The sequence below is a fragment of the Polyodon spathula genome, chromosome 59 (assembly GCF_017654505.1).
Source record: "Polyodon spathula isolate WHYD16114869_AA chromosome 59, ASM1765450v1, whole genome shotgun sequence".
Lineage (NCBI taxonomy): Eukaryota > Metazoa > Chordata > Actinopteri > Acipenseriformes > Polyodontidae > Polyodon > Polyodon spathula.
In genome coordinates this window covers 340827-346415 of record NC_054592.1, presented here as the reverse complement: position 1 = coordinate 346415, position 5589 = coordinate 340827, and the positions used below count along the sequence as shown (strand labels likewise).

General features: G+C 39.4%; 1 protein-coding gene across 1 annotated transcript in view; it reads right to left on the bottom strand.

Moving 5' to 3' along the window:
- The window catches only part of LOC121307862 (protein FAM110A-like), a 10258-nt gene extending 5405 nt beyond the window's left edge, over positions 1-4853 (bottom strand). The window contains exon 1 of the mRNA XM_041240169.1: positions 4765-4853. The gene's annotated coding sequence lies outside the window, so the exon portion shown is untranslated. The remainder of the gene's footprint in view (positions 1-4764) is intronic.
- Between the last annotated feature and the right edge of the window lie 736 nt (positions 4854-5589).

Here is a 5589-nt window from a genome sequence, read left to right as displayed (position 1 = left end):
TCCAATGATACTATACCCTTAGCTCAATGACAGATAGAAAGCATTGCCTACAATTAACAGAGCAGGGGGGGTGTTTTAAACAGCAATGTTATTCTGAGCCAGGGCTTAGAAGACAGACACCAAAAACTTGTTTCTACCCTCAGTATAATGCAACTGCTGTCGCGTTTACAAGCAGCGATTGTGGGCAAACCCGATAAAACCTTCAGGACAAAAAACAAGCGCTTCTCTGCATGCAAGCACGGAGGGGAAGAAGTGCATGCAATAAAACACAATGAATTTACAGGTATATGGAATTGATTTTGATTGAATCAGACATTATTCTATTGCATTCTTATCACAAAGAGAATTCCTTTTGTTAGGTCTTCACAAAGCTTTAATGATCAGGTCTCTTTTAAGCCCAGATCAAATGGGCAAAAAGTCTTAGATTACAGCTCCAGCTCACTTCCTAAAAGATCAAATTTCAGCATGCATACAGTTCCTTTTATTTTCTAACACCTGTACTGTACATAAGTTGCAAAAAAAAAAAAAAAAGTTTTTTTCGAATTCAAAAGATCAGTCTAGAACAGTTGTTAAGGCAACAGACTATGTGGAGGCATAATAAAAACACAATTTAAAACAAAACAAAAAAAAAAAAAAAAAAAAAAAAAAAAAACACAACACTTTGGGTGCCTGCATCCCTAAAATGGCAGCGATTTCTCTGACTTTCTCATATACAAGAACTAAACACAGTGAGCAACACACCCATATAAATGGTGAATGCTGGCCTAGGTCATGCACACAGCAACATTCAATTAGCTTGGTCTTACACCTGCATTTCTAGCACTGCAAAAACGTTCAGTGAACAAGACTACCTGTGCACCGCTTTCCCTGAGCCAAGGCTGAGCTATTAAAACTGAACCCCCTACTCGAAAGTGAAAAACCAAAAAAAGAAATCAATACAAACGTTCTTACTTTAATGGTTTCTATGACAGTGGGGATAACCTTCACTGACAAACCCTAAAGGCAAAGAACACCTCTTTTGCAGCCACTTAGTGTACATATACACTCTGAAAAGGCTTGAGTTTCTCAAGTTACTTAAGTTCACATTATCAGCTCTTTGACATCATCACGTTGGCAATCCCTTTGTATTTCAAATCATAACCTAAACAATGGATAGAAACATAATCCCAATACGATGCCAAAAAGCTCCAGGCTGCCTCAACAATACTGTACAAACTCGCTCAATTGTTTAACAAAAGGTATTCAGCTGCAGCTTAAAAATCAAGAAGCTATCAAAAAGGACATTTTATTGCCCATGACTGGAGATTAAAGCAGGAGATAAAAAAAAACCTGCTTTTCAGTTCGAAGCCCCTCCTCTCCCAGCACACAATTGAAACATGACGTACAACAGAAAGACAACATCTAATAGAGTCTACTTTAGATTTCAGCTTCTGACTCAATCATACCAAAACAGGCATTAAATGACTTAAAAGGATTGAAACTGTGTCGCTGAAAACCCTCCACAACCCCCAAAATTTAAAAAAAAAAAAAAAAAAAAAAGACAAAAAACCCACCAGACCAAGAGCTACAGTGAACCAGGAAAGCAGTTGCCAGCAGCAGTCCCCTAGCAGCTCAGCAGAGGTCACTAGATCCCTGCCTTCAACTGATGGTCAGAAAGGTGCTTTTAATATGGGGCTACAATGCTGCAGGGGTAGGCAAATCCAGCACTGGAGGATCATTCCAACAGCTTTACTAGGTGTAATTAAATGATTAAGTACGTTCAGACCTGGTTAGAGGTTTAACTGGTTCATCGAGGACATGGTCAGAGACTTGGACAAGCAGAGCTAAGGGTGCTTAACCCAGCTCCACTGTATCAGGTAACAAAGGCAGGAGGGTTTACCTGCATAACCAGTGAACCAACTGCAGTGGGGAAACTTCAGGAAATCCCTAGCGTGATTTAACCTGGCGCAGAAATGTATAAATCACACTTCCAGCAGTTCATGTTACAGTTCCAGTCTGATGGATAAGCTCACCATGGCCATGTGAAGCTTGTGAACCTGGTCAGCTCTAACCAGGTTTGTTCAACATCATTTAATCACCCTGTTGGTGACTGAATTAAAGAAAGTATTGCTGCCTTGTATACTTGACAGGATCTGCTTTTCTTGACCAGTGTCTGCTTTGTAAATTAGGAAGCATACAGCCAATTCTCAGGCCCACACCAACGTGAACATGTTAAGAGTCAGTGGAATTGAACTGTATATAGCAGCTCTGCCTGAGGCTTTACAAACGTTTAATTGACTTGAAATGTTTGAATCAGGTGCTTTAGTTTCCTAAAGCAATAAAAAAAAAGCCGTTAGAAACTGCTCAGCTTCAAGGTTAGGACGCCTGGCATGAAAGGTAAAAGCTTGGCAGAGCTCTCTCATGCACGCTGCAGAGTGCACAGTTTATCTGCACAGCTGGCCTGTTAAAAGAAAACGCGCCAAAGTCCAAAGTGCCCACGCTGTGGCGATGAGAAGTATTATTGCGAAAGCTTGTGCAGTACTTTCTTTCACATTCTCATTTCAGTACACAGTCTCGTGACATTTTCAGCTTGATCTAGTCTGGTGTCTTGGAAAGTTAGGTGCTTAAAAACATAAGGCTACTTAATTCAAAAGGACAAGCAGAAAGAGTTCAATAATGTACCACAGCCTAGAACCCAAAATTTGCTACTGTAACCAATAACTGTCTGTAGCTTACTGTAGTCCAATAACTTGACAGACAACTGAAAATACTTTAAAAATAAATAGACACACACACACACACACACACACACACAGAGGAGACTCATGGCTTGGAAAAACTGGTGGGGCACAGCGGGGCACAGCACAACACCCCCCACTGTCATGCTGTTAACATTCTGAACTACAGAAGTCAGGTTTGGTTTCTGTTGATGTCTCTGGAGTTGGTGCTTTAGCTTTTTTGTTGTAGAAAAACTCCAAATGTAGCTGTCGTTTTACCATTGTGCAGGTCTACATCAAATTCATTCCATTTTAGCACATATTTTCGCTGACTAACACTCTTTGGTTATGTTATAAGATTTGAAAGTTTGAAATAAACTGCGCACTTACACATTCTCTATCCACTTACGAAAAACATAAAAATATATATTTTTATTTTTACTTAACCCTGACAGCAGAGGCGTAGCCAGGATTTTATTTAAGGAGGGGATGGAAATGGTCATTTTAAGGTGAGTAATCACAGTGGTGCAATTGGCAACCTGATCGCTTATTTGTGTACTGACGTTTCCTTTTCAAAAAATGAAGAACAATCTTTTTTTTTTTTAACATTAGACCAAATAAACCATTGTGCAAAACAGTTAAAATTATTCAGTTTAGAACACTTCTGATTAAAAACAAAAGAATATATATCAAATTACTTGAATTTTTAACATGTGCATCGGATTTCAATTTTACATTATCATAATAAATTAAACTATATCATTTAATTCGTATTTAAGGTTGTTCATTTTTGTTAACTAACATTTCGTGTTTAAATAAAATGGTTTGCTTTGCTTTGATCTCACAAATCCTGACTCATTTAATTACTGTTTGAATGGCGCAGGACTGCTGGTGGTAGCTGCTAGCTCGTTGTCTTCAGAATGTTCAACAGTTTTCTGCCGATTAGACCAAAACAAATAGTAAATAGCAATTTTTTTTATTATGTTTTCCTTTACCCTACCGCCGTCAGGCCATACTTCACGTCTCTCACTCAGTGTCACCACACGTTGCTCGTCCGTTTGGACAGTAAAGTGTAAAAGCTGTGTGCATTGTCCAATCAGAAGAGTTCAAATTTGAACCTCTCATGAATGACAGTAACTAACCCAATCTCAAACAGAAATGTGAAAACGCGCGCTTCGGCAGACATCAAGCATGTCATTGGTCAGTTCTGAGTGGTGGTTCTTGTGTATACTAATTGAAAGCGGTACTGATTGAAGCGTATTGAGGCCACCCAAAAAAATAATGGTTTTCAGCGTGCCCCCCCCCCCCACACACACACACACACTTACTAACAAATTAAAGTAGAATATAATTGAACAGTTACATTTTATATTATAGTACATTTCTGATGTTTTTTTGTATTATTTATTTTTTAAAAGTGAAGGCTGTATTGAAATAACAAACACACTTCAGATTAGTAAACACAGATGCTGAAGTTTGTTTTTAAATAATTGCATTCCGATGAAAGTATCGATTCTCACCCAGCCACAACTGGCAGAAACAGACCCAGCGATTGTGAGTCTTTTGCTACTCTTCGCTGGTTAAACGTATTTCTTTGCCAGTCATCCCAGAATTGATTCAATACCAAGCCCCTTCTAATCAGCTCTTGAGTTCAGTTCTGAATAGTTTGATCACGCATGTCCACACATGTTTTAAAGGAACCTACACGACTGTCTTGCTTACTGTAGGCGACACCATTGCTGCAGTATAAACAAGAGAGAGGAAGAAGAACACAGGGAGGCTACAGTACTAAACGCTACATGGTAGTCTTTCAAAGCCTTTTACTGCAAAGAGTCCTGTACACTCCTTCACAAAAGGAGGAAAACACCTGTTTAAAAAAGTTACTCGAAATACACACAGCAGGGATTTCGTGCAAGGCAGTTTAAGTAGTTACACTTGCTCTCATTTTGTAACTAATTATTGTTCCTTTTGTAGTAATTTACACTTTAAAAAATCTTTAAAGAAATTAGCTCCAGTAGAATTCTCCTATTGCAGAATGTCTTAAATTCAACACTGGAATGTTACTTACAGTTTTAGGAAGTCCAGCACAGTACAGTGTGAACTCCAGAACCCAATGCCAGTGGTGTCTCCTGTACAGCACTGGGAGCAGACTGACTGACTGACTGACTGCAGGGTGTTCAAGAGGAGCATTAGTGTGAAATGCTGCTCCACCCAAAATGATTCAGGAAGCAGCAGCCAGGAAGCTCATTTCAAGTCACATGGCAGTACGCCAGGTGGTACCTGTAAATAATGCCAGACTGTGTGACTCGCCACCCACCCCCACCATCGGCTTTCGCTTCTGGAATTCCAGAATTTCAGCTTAGCCTTATTAAATGCCCCCCAGATAAAAAAAAAAAAAAAACCAACCACCTTTATCACCTGTGCGGTAAGCACTGTGGTATGAGCTTCATCTCCAGCTTTCAAAAACTGACACATTGACTTACAGCCTGCTACTAAAATTATTATACTAGTGTTTATTACTAATGGTTACTGGACCATTTCTAACTCTCGCGCCCCCCAAAGGATTTCCTTGTTTTCACCGCATGTGGTGTGCAGTACAGACCCATTAAAAGTGTTTGCTATCTGTCAATTATTGTAACATTCCCAAGGAAGAAAATAAAACTTCTAAACTAACTGCAATCCAAGCCCGGTCCCTGCAATACATTTCTATAGAATGTGTGCTGCATTGTGAACAGCAGAGGCTTGTTCTTTTATTCAGCATTGCCCACTGCAAGCCAGCGACCAGGGGACCGTTTGGATAAAGTCGTTTGCAAAAAAATCAAACAGAAAGTGGCATTTGTATTTGCTCGTGGCTTGCTGTTCTCTAATGTATTTAACTTTAAGACTGACAGCA